The following is an 18,547-nucleotide window of genomic DNA, read 5'->3' as shown; positions in this document are numbered from 1 at the left end:
GGTGCACGGAACTGTGGGTATACAGCGAAGATAAAGTTGTATTTTCAAATACCCACTTCAAACATCAACGCTGAATGGTTAATCAAATGTCTGACGTCATTTTCATATTGTGGAGGCCATCGAAAGTATTAAAAAAAACGAAACGAAATATAGGTTTGTATTTTAAACAGATCGAAGTTATCAAATAACAGCGACGTTTCAACAAGATTTCACATCAAATAACACACACTATTTATGGATAGCAATTACTATGATTTACTTCAATGCGACGTTTCAACAAGATTTTACAAGTCGTTATCAAGCATTGTGAAATCTTGTTGAAACGTCGCTGTGAAATAACCTTAGTAATTGCTATCCAGAAATAGTGTGTGTTATTTGATGTGAAATCTTGTTGAAACGTCGCTGTGAAATAACCTTAGTAATTGCTATCCATAAATAGTGGTTTTTTTTAAATTATGTTCCAATTACTAAATGCCATTCAATGAATAGGTTGAAGTTATGTTTACCTCTGCAACTGGTGGTGGTGGTGGAGATGGTGACGCTGGTGGTGGTGGTGGAGGAACATTTCGACGAGGCGGAAGTGCTGGAGGATTACTTCCTGGCTGAAAATATACATGTACAAGGTTATACATCACATAAACACACAGCACACCCTGTCTCGTACACTAGGTGTGGTTTAATGGTCGAGAGCGAGACATTAGGTAATATGGAAACAACACGAGTGTTGTTTTAATATATTACGCAATGTCTTAAGCTCGAACGCTGGCTCGCTAACCTGGAGGTTGGGTGTTCGATCCCTGCATTGGCCGAGAAAAGTTCATCCAGATTTTCCGCGTGGTTTCCCTTGTCTGTGATGCAGGACGGAGGTCCTGACAAGGACAGCTGTCTAGTCCTTCGGATGAGACAAAAAAACGAGGTACCGTGTTTACATTGGCGTGCACGTAAAATATCCCTTGGCAGTTGGAATTCGATATAAGAGTAAGCCATAGTGCCACTGCCCGGGCAAAATGTCCCTCATAGCACACTGTATGGCGTATGCCCGTCTTCATTAGCCCATTTAATATGTTCAAGAAGTCAGTACAAATATAGAATAGTCTCAAAACAAAGTTCCGGGGTGGTTTCCCCATGTCAGTGGGGCAGTACGGAGGACCTGGCCAGGTCAGGGCCCAGTCGTTTGGGTGGTACGAAAAACCTCTGACTCTTGACATCTTGGAATTCGATATAAAAGCTGTCCGGGCAAAATTTCACTCATAGTCAAATTCTTCAAACGTACAAATTTTATCAGTAGACCCTGTGCTGTGTGAACTGCTCAACTAAATCTGGAAATGATATCAAGTTTTCTACAAGAATATAAGAGTGCGAATACTCTGATTAAAAAACTAACTGTTTTACGTTTTTAATATTAAGTCATACACGAGTTAAAGCAGCTATGTTTCTAAATCAATATCATCCAAAATCTTCGACATTGAAAACACGAATTATCTGTCAATTTAAATCAGCATGGATGTTGTGATCTTACCGGGAAAAGATGGGCTTCTGATATCCAATATTTAAGACAAAATAAACATTGGTAAACGACTCGTGTAAAATAATGCGTTTCAGTGCCATTTGTAACAACGGACTCGAAGAAGAAGGATATACATATTCCACAAGTCATGTCAAACGATGATGCCATATTCCTATCTGGAGATCATGCACAATAAATACTATCGGTATCGACTGGATTAACCAGACGCTAGAGATTGGAATGTGATTGAGATTTCTGGCGTATTTCGCCAAACGTAACTGAATAGAAATTAGAGTAAAAACAGAAACGATTGAATGTAATTCAGTTTATATACATTCATATTACAATTATATGTGTTGCGATCCATTTGTATCAATTTCTATGTCCAAAATATTAGCGATTTAGCTCCTTTAATTCTTGATATCCAAATAACGTTGGCGTTATTTCAATTGCGTCATTTACTCGGGTACCATGTATAGGTTTTCGCGACTTACAAAGTCAATATAAAGTGTTAAGTCTATTACAAAGTTAATACAGATATTAAAGGTAACACGTAACGCACCCAGATCCCTGATCTCCTCACCCCCTACACCCAATACATGCATCACTTCAAATGTCCAGTATATACTGGATAACTAAATAAGAAGTCCATAAATGGTCATACTTACTACTGGCGGTAATGGCATTTTTAAGTCTTTTCTTGGATGTGCCGTCGCTGAAATGAAAATGATTTTTATAATAAATGAGGTACACAAATTAACTATAGCAGGCAGTGTAAAAATAGTGTGCGTACCTTATTACGGAACTAAAAAACTGAAGTATTCTTTTTCTTATCGTATAAATCTGACTAACATAATAGTGTTGCCCTATAGTATTAATTCCTCATCATTCATTATGAATAATCAGTTGACAAGGAAAACACTATCATTGTTTAAATATTAATGTCTTCTATCTTCATTCATGCACATAATTCGGCAGAATAATTATCACGATGTTTAGAATATTCTAATAGTTTAGTTACTATTTCATAATGCATTTTCTGGAATCAAAAGTTGAGTATATTACGTTAAAAATATTCGAATAATTCAGTAATTAAAGATGTATTAATAGAGAGAGAGAGAGAGAGAGAGAGAGAGGGGGGGGGTTAACGTACTAATATGTGATTCAATTTTAATTCAATAATTCGATTACGCTTAGGGGACTTTAGCAGTGGGAGAAGAAATATGTGTTTAAAGTTTTGACACGATGTAGCCCAGGTTGTTTATAATCGTAAGTCTACATTATCTATATAATCGTTAAATGTCTGAAAAATGGCGGGTGTTCAAATCTCGGCCATCCAATGTTCTAGAGACTTGATTATAGGGCTGTAAGGTGAATAAATGTCTAAATAATAATATATATATAACATTTGAAGCTAAGATAAAGACCTGCAATAGGCAGACTTAACTCTTATTTAATGTCTCTTTGAGTAACTATTTCATAATATATATATATATATATATATATATATATATATATATATATATATATATATATAACATTTGAAGCAAACTATAACTTTTAACTTTTACATAATGTCTCTTTAAGTAACTATTTCATAATGCATTTTTTAGAATTGAAAGTGACATCAAAGTGTAATATGCTAAAGATATTCGATAATTTAGTAACTATGTCATATACATTTTCTCCAAAATGCAATCTGGTTAAAACAGATGATAATCTAGTTTCGTTTTGTTTTTAGTTATTTATTTATTTGTTCTATTGTACTGCATTGACATGTGGCAAATTTTCTTTAAGGGTGGTGTTCGGGTCACGTGATCTTATTTGCTAATCGGGTGGTTGGATGGCCGAATGGTTAGCACGTGCTCGCTGTATCATACGGTCTGTCATTGAGTCAACTGACGGGATTTCGATTCCCCGGTTGTACGTGACAAGGAGTAGGGTCGCCTGTCCAACCTCGTGGGTTTTCTCAGGGTCCTCCGTTCTCCTCCCACTGCTAAAGACCTCTACGCGCAAGCGAATTATTGAAATAAAAAATTGAACCATGTGCTAGTCCCGAAATGACCTAGTTTGTGTCAAGTGGACGTAAAACCCCATTTCTCTCTCACCTATTTGCTAATCAAATTATAAGTATCTATATACAAGACTTCGTTTTGTGGTGAGAATTTATGAGAATTTACTAAAATATTTAGTGGCTCGACTCCATAATTTAAGTTAGGAGTTGTCTCCCCTATACTAGCTGTCGACGTAATATTAAAGATACCGGTTTATTACATAGAAATATATTTCTATGGTTTATTACACTTTTTGAGCGGCATTCACTCATTGATTTGGTCTATGTCTTTCCTTGATTCACATGTCCGAGCGTTTCAATACTGATTTTTAACTTAACCCTAATTTTATAGATAAGCTGAACACAGCAAATTGTTGTGAATCACCATTTCACAATACAAACATCATTCACTGAATATAGTTAGGCCTACTGATAAACATGCCTACAATATGTTAATTGAAAATGCTAATTCGAGGTAGTTTTGTGAATCATACTTTATATTAAAGATACATTATGTTATTGTAAATTTTGATAAAGAGCTAGCCATTCTTGCTATAATAGTTCGAAAAAAGATAATGCAAAATGAATGTATTGAAAATTTCATTCAAATTACTCTATAGCGAGTGACGATATTATAGCCTTTAAAGGTTTGACAAGATGTGTGCATTAATTGTAACCACAGTACTGGCTATTCGAAGCTAAGTCTCGCTTCTCCATTTTTAAACTAAATCAAAATATGGCTGAACCCTTCTAATCTACTTTATATTGGAAATATCCAATGGCATCGAGAGTTGATTATGGTCTGGAAAAGTTAATCAATGTCTAATTAATAATTAATATAACATTTCAGGCCTAAAGAAAGACCCCTAATAGGCATATTTAGCTCTTGCATAATGTATGTTTAAATTACAAACGGTATGTATAAGTTTGGCTCTTCGAATGAAGCCGAGGTCCAGACAAATCAAGTACGATCGCCATGAAACTTGGCATGACTGTTCCTCAACAAATCTATTCGGCACAGGCAAGGTTGGAATTGAAATCGAAACCACGCCACTTGACTCAATGACAGACCTTATGATGCAACGCACACGCGTTAACCATTCGACAACACCCCCCCCCCCCCTCCGGGTTACGGTTAGATTTCGGACATTCACTATCTCCCGCACATGGATTAAAACGCAGCTTATCTTGTTCTCTCTGAACTACAAACCAGACAATAATTATTGATCAAAAACTGTATTTATATTTTTATATTCGATATTCATTCAACATAGGAAATATCAAATTGTTTAAGTGTAATTTTAGTAATTGGTTGAACGAAATATAATACAATAAAAACTTGATAATTACAAGTGAATCATTGTTGAAAACGTTCCTCATATTAAATTAATTAATTGTATTTCATAAAGATACAATCTGATTAAAACACGGATCCTATTTCGTTTCGTTTTTTTATAGTTCAAAATTTCGTTTTACTTGTCTTCACAACACTGGGATCTGGAAGAGTTGTTATATAACAGGCATTCTAGTTGATGTGAGGAATTGGTCAATGAAACGATCTGTTATGGCGAGTTCTTGGCGTGGTTGATTAATCAATGTCTGACATCGTATGACCCCTGACGCGACCTCCCAGTACAACTGGTCAGATCTCCATGTAGTGTAGGCCATTGAAAGTATAAAAAACGAAACGAAATATAGATCTGAATTTTAAGCAGATAGATAAAGATAAGAAATGTGGAATATATTTCAAATTAATTTGTGCGTTGATTTGTTTTATCAGTTTTGTTATAAACGGTATGAATATTGTGAACAAATTTGTGAGGTGAGTAATAAATGCATACAGGGTATAAATATTAGGAGAAATAGAGCAGTAACTGATTGATCTAAGTATAAATAAGTAGGCTTCTTATCTAAAGCGTCTAAATTATACATAACCTACTAATATACTACTAAACTAAGGCTTGGGAACAGGCACTAAATTATACATAGCCTACTAATATCATACTAAACTACGGCTTGGGAACAGGCACTAAATTATATACATATATCCTACTAATATCATACTAAACTAAGGCTTGAGACCAGACACTAAACTAGTTGACCGACATTTCTAAAGTCCTAAATCGACGATTTTAGTCGAAAACACTTTGTATACTTCGGGAATTTTGAGAAGTATTTATTGTGCATCCATTCAATAAAACTGAATGTAACTTCAAATATATATATGAATCCAGACATTATATGGCGCTGCATATGTTGTCAGAAAAATATCATAACATTATGAGGTAGCAGGTTGTATGAATCACTGTTATAAATACGATAAAAAAAAATACTTGAAGATGATAATATATATAGAATATTTTTGTACAAAATAACCAAATTGTAAAAATTCGCTATATGAAAAAGCTGAAATATATATATATTTAAGTAAGAATGTTGTTTTATTCCTTTTTACAAATCATGAACCAGGGGCCTGTTTCACCAAATTTTAACTAAGATAAAATCCAAATTTTAGTAATTTGCTAGGATAATATTAGATTGATTTCAGTGCTTAGCCAATCAAAACTGAAGTATCTACTAAAATTTGGATTTTATTTTTAGTTAAAATTTCGTGAAACAGGCCCCTGGTCATCCACAGAAAATCCAAGTTATGTGAGGTCGGGTGTTCAATCCCTGCATTGGCCGAGAAAGTTCATCAGGATTTTCCGACGTGGTTTCCCCTTGTCAGTGGTGCAGGACGAAGGGTCTGACAAGGACAGCTGTCTAGTCGTTCGGATAGGACGAAAAACCGAGATCCCTAGTATACATTGGCGTGCAGTTAAAGATTCCTGGGCAGTTGGAATTCGATATAAGAGTAGGTCATAGTGCCGCTGCCCGGGCAAAATTTCGCTCATTGCACACGATATGGTGTGTGCCCATCGTCATGAGCCCAATAGGACGTTAAAACTCATTTCATTTCATTTCACGTGAAAATAGTATAAAAGATACTGAAAAATATATAGTCATATCACGACAAACCAAAATTATGTTTACCGATAGCCGAAGATCTTTAAAGTTCTATAAAGACTTTTTAAATTTATGATTTTTCTGGCATTATGATCGAGGATTACCTTAGTATTTTAGTATAGAAATTAGATATATAGTCAAATCACGTCAAACCAAAATTATTTTTTCACCAATTGGCGAAGACCGTTAAAGCGCTAAGCACTCATTATATTTGGGATTTTTATGGCAATATGATCGAAGATTAGTTTAGTATTTTAGCATAGATAGTCAAATCACGTCAAACCAAAATTATTTTTTCCACTCAAAGGCTCTTTAAATTTAGGATTTTTCTGGCAATATGATCGAAGATTAGTTTAGTATTTTAGTATAGAAATTAGATATAGTCAAATCACGACAAACCAAAATTATTTTTTTACCGATTGGCGAAGATCTTTAAAGTTCTATAAAGGCTCTTTACATTTATGGTTTTGCTGGCGATATGATCGAGGATTACCTTAGTATTGTACTGGTAATTATGATTTGTATTAAACATCATTTTGAAGTTGTAATTAAACCCACTCGTCGTTCTGTTCGTGTCAAGCATTCTCGTCCAAAAGTCTGTTTTGCCTTTTATGCGAAAAGACAAAAATGTGACTTAGATCGTTCTTCCCCTGGACTCTTCAGATAGATAGACAAATCACGTCAAACCAAAATTATTTTTTCCACGCAAAGGCTCTTTAAATTTATGATTTTTCTGGCAATATGATCGAATATTAGTTTAGTATTTTAGTATAAAAATAAAATAGGGAATTTCTAGTAAGCAGGTTGGGATAGAAATAGAAAATCTTACCCATACTACTCAGATTATATAGGCTAACAAAGAGAACATACATCAAATATTTAATATCTACAACTCTATATTATAAATATAATTATGTATTGTTTAATGGTCGAGAGCGAGACATTAAGTAATATATTGTAACACGGCCCGAATGTTTTTACAATATATTACGCAATGTCGTAAGCTCGAGACCATTAAACGTCTTAAAATACTGACACTCCGCACGAGCTTTTACGTCACACTAGTCCAATATCTCACTGGTATGAATAAAGTACTATTGGCAAGTTGCCCGTACGATTATTTGAAATAATGGTACGCCAACATCAAAGGGTGACGTCACATCTGTATTTTAAATAGTGTTAATAAGGTTGTAAATGTACTAAATATATTGTAATGAACAATTTAAGAATAATTGAAGGAGGTTGGTTAACAAGCAGCCTCTATGGATACCAGACATCTATAAATATATGAAGCAGCCCAACCAGCAATTTTATTCGGAGGATGTAAATCATCGAACATATTCCACGACATGTGAGTGGTGCTTTTAAAAATTGATGTAACTATAGAATCTCTAATACCCTTTCGAATGCACCCAATCTGATTAAAACACAGATCCTATTTCGTTTCGTTTTGTTATAGTTCAAATTTTCGTTTTACTTGTCTTTCCTACATTAGGATCTGGAAGAGTTGTTATATAATCCGCGTTCTGTATGGTGTGAGGGATTAGCCAATGAAATGGTCTGTTATGGCGAGTTTTTGGCGTGAGTTGCACGGAACTGTGGGTAACCCGCTAGAAACATCGACGCTGATTGGTTAATCAAATGTCTGACGACATAGGGTCAAAAGCCGCTCGTATGGCCCCTGACACGACTTTCCGCTACACCCGTTTAGATCTCCATGTAATAGAGGACATCGAAAGTATAAAAAAACGAAACGGAATATAGCTCTGTATTTGAATCAGATTGGTATGCACCCTTATACATATCATACAAATTTGCAAATTCGTGTGCTAATTATACATATATGTGCAAATCGTGTCACGCGAATTCAATTACACACGTGTGCAAAAAGGCAAATGAGCAAATATTCTAATGGGCTAAATATGCATCATGAGTAAATGATTGTACATGCAAACAGCGCTTAAGATTGTTATAAATATTTACTATAATCAAATAAGAAAAGTTGAGGAGATCTATAAGATGATATTCAATTTTGAACGTAATTTAAATAAACCAGGGAAATATTAATTATTAATACGTCCGTAACAGATACATTATGGGAGATAAGATCACGAGATGGCAGTTCTCGCTATAATAGTTAAAAACTAGATAGTGTAAAGGTAATTTGCTGAAAATTTCAGTCAAATTGATCCACTATGAGCCAAGAAAGAAGCGGGTGAAATTTTGGCAAAGTCTCGGTCATCATTACTAAAATCATTAATATAAACAGCTTAGTCTCGATTATCCACTTTTATTAATTTAATTATCAACGGTCGTTAGCGGCATATAGGAATTTAATCCAGCCAACATCGAAGGCTAGCCTTGACATCGAGAGTTTATTATGGTCTGGATAAGTTAATTAATGTCTAATTGATAATTTAGATAACATTTCAGGCCTAAAGAAAGACTTGTAATAAGCAGATTTTGCTCTTGCATAATGCATGTTTAAGTACGGACATATAATTACCAGAGCTATAGACTACACAATATAATATTAGCAATATTACTGAAACAGATAAAACAAATACCGAGATTTTTAAAATTATAATACTATATCAAATTCTTAAAACTGTTTATTTGGTTTTTTTTTAAACTGGTCTTATAAGTAACGTCATCCTGGTTCACGAGATCGGGTGATTTTTTTTTACTTACAAGATGATAAAATTATTTTTGGTAAAATGGCATGTTAAGACGCTGCAGAACGAGTCTAACAACCTCCTAAAGGTCTAAACTTTTAAAATAGATTTATATCTATGTTACATTAGTGGGGGTTGGATGGCTGAATGTTTAGCATGTCCGCGCTGTATCATAAAGTCTGTCACTGAGTCAACTGGCGTGGTTTCGATTTCCCGGTTGTACGTGACAAGGAGTATGGTCGCCTGTCCAATCTCGTGGATTTTCTCCGGGTCCTCCAGTTCCCCCCCCCCCCTGCTAAAGACCTCTACGCGCAAGCGAATTGTGGAAATAACATTGAACCATATGTTAGTCCCGAAATGGCCTAGTTTGTGTCGAGTGGACGATAAATCCCATCTCTCTCTCTCTCTCTCTCTCTCTCTCTGTTAGATTAGGACACGAGAAATGCGACCTCCAGACTAGCGAGCCAACGTCTTACTCACTTAGCCATCGTGGCTCTCCATTGTTATATAAAAACATAAAAGAAGTATTTTGGTATTATCAACGCTCTGTCCAGCTGTCTTCCTCTTTCGGAAATATTGCGCAAACATTTAAAAGTGCCCCCCCCCCCCCAACCACATCATTCATTTACTCTTTCCACTCGGTAATACTTTGTTCTGAACCCTTTTCCCGCTTTTGATAAAGAGGGAGCGAGAGAGAGAGAGAGAGAGAGAGAGAGAGAGATTTCGGTTTAACCTCCACTCGAGAAAAACTACATCATTTCGGGACTAACACGTGGTTCAATTTTATTCCAATAATTCGCTTGCGCGTAGGGGTCTTTAGCAGTGGGAGGAAACCGGAGGACGCAGAGAAAACCGACTAAGTTGGACAGGCGACCCTACTCCTTGCCACGTATAAATGGGAAATCGAAACCACGTCAGTTGACTCAATAACAGACCTTACGATACAGCACGCGTGTTCTAACCATTCGGCCATCCAACTTTCCGTGCGTAAAGAAGCCTTGACCGTTGGTATTCAATTGCTGCTGGGGCAAAATTTCCCTCATAGGACACTGTTTGACATGTGCCCGTCTTCATTATCCCAGTTGGAGCAGAAAGGTAGGACGTTAAAGAGAGAGAGAAAAATGGGGTTTAACGTCCACTCGACACAAACTAGGCCATTACGGGACTAACATATGTTTCAATTTTAATTCAATAATTCGCTTGCGCGAAGGGGTCTTTAGTAGTGGGAGGAAACCGGAGGACGCAGAGAAAACCCACTAAGTTGGACAGGCGACCCTACTTCTTGTCACGTACAACCAGAGAATCGAAATGAATTGAAATGGGGTTTAACGTCCTACTGTTCTGCTCTGAACTGGGCTAATGAAGGCGGGCATACGCCATACAGTGTGCTATGAGGGAAATGTTGCCCGGACAACGGCACTACGGCCTACTCTTATGTCGAATTCCAACTGTCAAGGGATCTTTTACGTGCACGCCAATGTGCACGCTGTCGTTGTGACGCCCTCGTCCTGCATGATTGACAAGGGCGAACCACGCCGGAAAATCTGGATGAACTTTCTTGGCCTGCGTCTTACCCACATAGCCACCGTGACCCCCCCCCCCCCCCGAGGAATCGAAACTACGCTAGTTGACTCGGTAGGAAGTTAAACCCCATTTCATTCATCTATTCATTCAAATCGGATAGTTGTATTAATGTTGCAAATACCCATATTATACACGAAATAAGACAATGTTTAAACCAAATATGGGTATAATAACAATTCAATTAGTCATAAATTTGATCACGTTTATACTTTTATCTCTGGCCTACTCTTTATATTTAAAGATACATTATGGGAGATTAGATAAAGAGTTCGCAGTTCTCGCTATAATAGGTACAAAAATAGATAATGTAAAGGGAATATGCAGAAAATTTCAGTCAAATTACTTCTCTCGGAGCCGAGAAAACTTCATTTTAAAAACACTGTAGTCTCGATTGTCATTGTTATCACTGTAAGTTTCGATTATCCAATTGATCGGGTTCAAATCTAATGAAAATCTGACACATAATATGGCACCGAGAGTTGATTATGGTCTTGTCATGTTAATAAATGTCTAATTAATAATTTATATAACATTTCAGGCGTAAAGAAAGACCTGCAATTTTTAGATCTTGCATAATGTATGTTTAATCTTATATAGTCATAAATAAAACAAATAATCATAACCATATCATTTTCACCTTAATACGTCAAATCTGTCCATTAAAATATATTGTAAAGGTACTAAAGTTCTCGAAGATACCCAGATGTAAAACAAGTACAATAGAAATAAGATCTGTTTTAGATACCTGGCTTATACAAACATGAACATTGCTATTGATTTTTTGTTTCTTTTTTTTCTAATTTTTTCTTCTTTTTTGTCCTTTTTTGGGCCATATTTTTGTCGGGTTTTCTTTAATTTCATTTTTATTTTGTCTTTCAAGGCAATGCGCTTTGGGTTGGGGTTTTTTTTTGGGGGGGGGGGGGTGTGATTCGGTTTATTCTACATAAACATTATATTTTAATTTTATAGGTTAATTCGAGGTGGGTTCGTTTTTCTTGCCTTTAGTCTTATTACAAACATTAGCATGTACAAGGCCCCAATCTGATTAAAATACAGATCTATATAATAATTTCGTTTCCTTTTTTTTTATACTTTCGATGGCCTGCACTATATAAAGTGTAGTAAAGACAAGTAAAACGAAATTTAGAACTATAAAAAATGAAACGAAATAGGATCTGTGTTTTAACCAGATTGTACAAGGCCCGTTAGAAAACACAAAACCCTTCGGCCAGGGAGTAAAAACACAAAACCCTTCGGCCAGGGAGTAAAAACACAAAACCCTTCTCCATTAGAACAGTGCAGAAAAGGTAACAGTTTGTATGAACCCAAAACAGCTATAGAGTCAATATGCAGAGATTTCCACTATTATTTTTATTTTTTTATTTTTTTCTAATTAGAAAGCACAACTCGAAGTTATCAAAATTCATACGGAGCGTGGCGAAGACGCTCGATTGGCAAACCATGCCGAGATCGTCTTCTTTCGCCACGTGGGTTTCGTGGTCTTTCTTAACTGTAGAATTTTTTCAACGATACGGATATATTACGTATCGATATAAATATCGCTGGAACGTATCGATACATATCGGCGTATCGATTTATCGACACAACCATACTGGAGACTTGAATGCGCGCACAATACAATATTTAATTGGCCTACAGAAACTCTAATATGCGCACGATCAAATATTTACTCGACCTTTGAGACTTCAAAATGCACACAATTAAATATTAAATATAAATTAAGTAAAGCATGAATAATAAATTACAGAGTAAGTCAAGCGACGATCCCAGTTGTTTGTTCTCATTCGTAAAGTAGTTGTTTGATATATGTAAAGATATGTATATGAATAAACAAATAACTTCCTAGTTGATGTCTGGTGAGAAAAGGTTATGACATTGTAAGAAATATATATATATATATAGAGAGACATGGGGTTTAACGTCCACACGACACAAACTAGGTCATTTCGGACTAACATATGGTTTAATTTTATTTCAATAATTCGCTTGCGCATAGGGGTCTTTAGCAGTGGGAGGAAATCGGAGGACCCGGAGAAAACCCACGAGGTTGGACAGGCGACCCTACTCCTTGTCACGTACAACCGGGGATTCGAAACCACGCCAGTCGACTCAATGACAGACTTTATGATAAAGCGCGCGCACGCTAACCATTCAGCCATCCAACCCCCCCATAATATATAGACTATACAGTTCTAAAGTATTTCATTAAACATACATTATGCAAGAGCTAAATCTGTCTAGGCCTTTCTTTAGGCCTGAAATGTTATTTAAATTATTAGTTAGGCATTAATTAACTAATCAACTCTCGATGCCATCACTAGCCTGCGATATTTAGCGGAATGGAATAAAAAAAAGTTTTTAAAAAAAAAAATTAAACGTAAAAATGGATAATCGAGACTTTGTTTTTTATTGTACCGACTTTAATAATGATGATCGAGGTTAGCATAAAATTCAAAAGCTAATATCTGGGTTCAGAATGGAACAATTTGCCTGAAATTGCCTGCATATTCTATTTACATTATCTATTTTTTAACTATTATAGCGAGAACTGTCAACTTTTAATCTTACCTAATGCCCCTTTAACATTTTGTCTCGTTTTATTTTAGTTTCGCTTTATATTCTCACATAAACATTGCTGCGCGGAGACAAAAACGACCAAGAATCTCGGGAGTTGCGGTCGTTCTGTGTGTGGTAAAGCAATAGCTCACTAACCAGGAGCAACGGATGGGACGAAAAACAGATGTCTCGTGTACACATTGGCGTGCATGTAAAAGAACCCTTGACAGATGAAATTCCAGCCCAGTCGGCGCCGAATTACGTAGAACTTTAAAACCAGTGGCTAAGTGAGAGGGACGCATGCAATGACGATCTTTGCGTCATGGGTTTGGATTTATGCGCCGTTTTGAATTTTTGCGCCCCCTCACAAATGGCAAAAAATCACCCCGTATCAATGCGGTTTTCAACATTATAATTATAATCATATTGATCAACCAGTGTCAAACATATACCGTGGGTCAGATGGGCTACAAACTCTAGCATGTTCCACACAGCCCAACATTACTCGGTGGCACTGGGAGGCACTGCCATCCCACCCCCTCCACCGCTCACACATATAAAAATTGTTTTGGGGTCACCATGCCCCTGGTTAAACCCCATTTCATTTCATTTTCAACAGACTGGAGATGGAGTGTTGAATTTCACGTATTTCCACTGTTAAAATTACTTCTATTTTGTCACGTGGTTGTGAAACAGACGAAGCGACTTTGACATACCGGAGCACTAATGCTTAATTTCCGTCATATTTAGACGTTCGCTCACGTGAACAATGACGAGTATAGATATATTTTGTATAGTCATTTTACAATAACATTTAACTTTAACGACAACGTTCTCCGCCATTCCGGGGTGTGGATGGCCGAATGGTTAGCGCGTGTGCGTTGTATCAAAAGCTCTGTCAATGAGTCAACTTGCATGGTTTCGAATCCCCGGCTGTACGTGACAAGGAGTAGGGTCGCCTGTCCAACCTTGTGAATTTTCTCCGGGTCCTCCGGTTTTCTCCCACTGCTAAAGACCCCTACGCACAAGCGAATTATTGAAATAAAACTGAGCCATATGTTCGTCCCGAAATGACCTAGTTTGTGTCGAGTGGACGTTAAACTTTCTCTCCCTCTCTCTATCTCTATCTCCGCCATTCATTTTGTAAATGGAATAAATTAAATGGGCTTTTACCAGGATAATTTTGTATTGTCTTCAAACTGAACTGGCCAAGACAAGGAAAATAATTGACTTTAGTTCCAGGGGCGGATCCAGGGGGGGGAGGGGGGGCGACCCCGCTCAGGTACATAAAATGTTTTGTAAATCAACACCTTTTATGAGAAAAATTGTGATATCGCAATTAATGCTTTGCATCCATGAAATTGAATCACAATGTCATTGTATTAATTCATAATAAAAATTGACGTCAAACGAGGTCTTGAATTTCTCTGTTTAAAAAGCTCAATGTGTATGTATATACGCCAAAATGACGATAGAGACCATGAGGGGGGGGGGATACATTGTCTCAGGAACCTGGCAAACTCCCCCCCCCCCACTGCAAAAATTCCTGGATCCGCCCCTCAGTTCAGAGTTCTTGACATGATTTATGGCTAAAACGACTAGACATTGGAAATCGTTATAGCTAAAAGTGTCCTCAGCATGAACTGAAATATTCTAATTATAAAATCGTGCATCTGGATCCTAAACAATATAATAATGAAACTCTAGATAACGAAATATAATATTACAATACTATGAGTAGTCACAGTGGCTTGGTGGATATGTCACTGGCTCGCTAATCAGGATGTGCAAGGTTCGATCCCAGTGTTAAGCGCAGGGGCGCCGGAACCCGGGTACCAGGGTATACAAATGGTACCCTGTCCTTTTCTGGGGTATACATGTATAACAACGCCCTAATGATGAAAGTTTTCAACCTTTTTACTAGTCTATGATACGAAAATTGTGAATAATCAGGCTTTTATCTCTTTCATTATCATGTATTTTAAAGGGTTTTATGTTGGAATATTGAATGCTAGAGGCGTTCTAAAAAGCCGGGGTAGAGACCCCTCCCCCCCCCCCCCTATCTTTTGGTACCCTGGCCCTCGCGCCGTTCCGACGCCCCTGGTTGAGCGAGAAGGGTTATCGGGATTTTCCAGCGTAGCCCTTGTTAGTGACACAGGATGGTGGTCCTGACAAGGTGTCTGTATATCGATGTCATAGTTCTGAAAGATGTTAAGTAGGCCCATCAAAAAATGGTGGATTTAATTTTTGAGATATGAGCGAAAACCTATTCCAATCTTAATAACGAAGTTAGGATATCAACATTCAACATTCTTAAACGCAATTTTTTTGTGGAAGTTCGGACCTTACGATTCTGAATTTTTCATAGATCCCCCCCCCCCTCCCCACATTGTGATTAGTGATCCTATGCAAAAAAAGGCGCTATTTGGGCCATAAGTGGCACTAACAACCTTTCAGAACTATGATAGGAGCATACGGAATGGAGTATGGTTGTTATGAAATGTGTACACGATACTTGCACCCATAGCATACTACATGGCATATGCTCAACGTTATTTCATTTCATTACATTTCCAACACAATAAACATAATATTATTATCAAAAGTGTCAGATCAAACAGATATAAATATAGAAGTTTATCAATCGTTCGTCCCGGATATTCTATTTGTGAATACACGTAATAACCGTATATACAAATATATATATATACCCACCGTATTCCAAGCCATTGACCTGGGGTCGTACATTAGATTTAATTCCATTTTCCATGCGAATAATTATAATAATCCTTTTTTGTCTTTTTACTAAATAAGGTATTGCTGTAACTGTTTAAGTATTATTGGTGTAGATCACACAGAGTATGTAAGTGGTTATACTCAACAGATAAACTATATTAGAACATTATTATGACCGCCCATACACGTTACCCACTTTGTTTACACAGTTATAAAACTCAAATACCGTTAATTCCAGAACCCAAATATTTCACTCTCCGTGACAAATAGGGCCTGTGGAATTCCAATTTAACACAATAGTCACAAATTTAAGACAAAATAATGTGTCTACATCACGATTTACGAAAACTGCGTTGCCCCGTTTAAAACTTTTAACGGTCCGTCATCTACGTATTTGAGTGTAAAAGTTATAATTAACTTGCGTCAACATAAACCTATTGATTAAATGCATCAAAATATTAAAGACAAATAACATAAGTTAAGTGTATTTAGTGATTTTTACTTACCAAGGTGTGAAATCAATTACTTCTCCAAATTGGGTGACAGAGATTAGCCCGAAGGGAGCAAGCAATTTACTTCCTTGATTCGTATAATTGTAAACAGCGCCCTCAATGTGATAACTAGATTATCCAGACGTGTATATCATGCGTTATTTATGTGAGTATTTACTATGCCAGTTCGGTTATCCAGGCCATGAAAAGAATTCAATTCAACCATGTAAAAAGAAGGAAGTAACGGATGACAGCCATGCATGTCCATGTATACATAGATTATAGAAGTGGACGTACCACTTGACAAACGAGAACATATATAATAATCGAGACTTTCAAATGAATAATGATTAATTATGATGTATGAGAGAGGGGGTTAAAAGAAATATAGGCCATAATTCACTTAAAGGAACAATGTCTAATAAGTTAATGAATACCACTGGCTATACTCTTAAAAGGTTCGAATGTGCTAATCTCTATTTTTGTCATAGCGGTTTTTTTTTTAAATATTAATTTTTCACGCTTTTTGCCCCTTTGACATTTTTGTGATACATCAGTCCTAGAATATTTAAAAGTTGTAAATTATTTTCATATTTTTCGTCAGCTGGATACTAAAATGTTTACTTTTAACTTGTTCTTTATTGAGAAATGAACGTACATGTGTCCATTATTACAGAGATACCAGTTAATTTATTTAAAGACGCGAGCTTTCTGTTTCCAAAAGAAGAGAGAGGGGGAGAGAGAGGAGAAATTAAGTTTAACGTCCACGCGACACAAACTAGGCTATTTCGGGACTAATATGGTTCAATTTTATTTCAATAATTCGCTTGCGCGTTAGGGTCATTAGCAGTGGGAGGAAACTGGAGGACCCGGAAAAAACCCACGAGGTTGGACAGGCGACCCTACTCCTTGTCACGTACAACCGGGGAAACGAAACCATGCCCGTTGACTCAATCACAGATCTTAGGATACAGCGCGCACATGCTAACCAATCGGCCATCCACCCAGAGTGGGGGGGGGGGGAGAGAGAGAGAGATTTCGGGAATAACATGGTATAATTGTATTTTAAAACCCACGAGGTAAGGCAGGCGACACTACTCAATGTCACGTGTGGGGTTTCGATATGATATTAGGCTATACATCGTTTGCCACGTCATACCTCACACAAAACAAAATGTGTTAATAATAATCGTTATTAAAGAAGATCATATTGCTCATTATCACTGCTTATAGAATGTGTTACAGCCTCTCTCCATATAATGAGAATGTTGGTAACTTCCCTTTAAATGACTTGACATATTTTACGGGGAAATAATAAATATAGGTGGACAATAAGTGATGAATGGGACCAACCACCAGGTGCAGAATGAACACACATCTCGTATTGTACTTCCTACAATATCTACTTTCTCAATTTCTTTAATTTCTATAGCTTGTTCGACGTTGGATTAAAGAATTGACGTAATGTGTTCAATTTCTATAGAATTTTATGTTTTTAACCGATCATTTTATTATTTGAAAGAAGGAAAAACCCGATCATTTACGACTTCCGATTTTCCGAGTGATTTTGGCGCCTCGTGTTGCTTATTCCCTTTCCAATTATTAATATTGAAAAGGAATTCTGGATCATTTACGAGTTTTGGTTTTCCGATTAGTTTTGACTTGGATTATATTTTGGCTATCCCAGTGTGACCTGGATGGTTTTATTTTTCAAAATAACGTGGTGTGTAAAATGTTACATACAAGCAATGCCAAAGCCGCATCTAATCACAATTTTAAATGGCATTCAATATGGAAAAGATAGGTTGCCAGGCAACGAAACATACGCCCACAGCCTCTTTAGCCTCTAGAACGTCACAAGATTTTTCAAAGTGACCAAGGGCCATAACTTTGGCAGAAATTATCGGAAATTGTTGAA

The 18,547-nt window shown here is 36.6% G+C and overlaps 1 long non-coding RNA gene across 2 annotated transcripts in view; it reads right to left on the bottom strand.

Moving 5' to 3' along the window:
- The window catches only part of LOC126816873 (uncharacterized), a 29,417-nt gene extending 12,653 nt beyond the window's left edge, over positions 1 to 16,764 (bottom strand). The window contains exons 1-4 of one of the 2 annotated variants that reach the window (XR_007678631.2): positions 16,645 to 16,753; positions 7,396 to 7,418; positions 2,176 to 2,222; positions 507 to 602 (exon numbers count right to left, since the gene is read on the bottom strand). This is a non-coding gene — a long non-coding RNA (uncharacterized LOC126816873). Of the gene's footprint in view, positions 1 to 506; positions 603 to 2,175; positions 2,223 to 7,395; positions 7,419 to 16,644 lie in introns of both variants that reach the window. The other variant, XR_007678630.2, reaches the window with a different exon arrangement.
- Between the last annotated feature and the right edge of the window lie 1,783 nt (positions 16,765 to 18,547).

Source organism: Patella vulgata, chromosome 3 (genome assembly GCF_932274485.2).
Source record: "Patella vulgata chromosome 3, xgPatVulg1.2, whole genome shotgun sequence".
In the NCBI taxonomy this organism is placed as follows: Eukaryota; Metazoa; Mollusca; class Gastropoda; family Patellidae; genus Patella; species Patella vulgata.
This window is presented reverse-complemented; position numbering and strand designations above follow the sequence as displayed.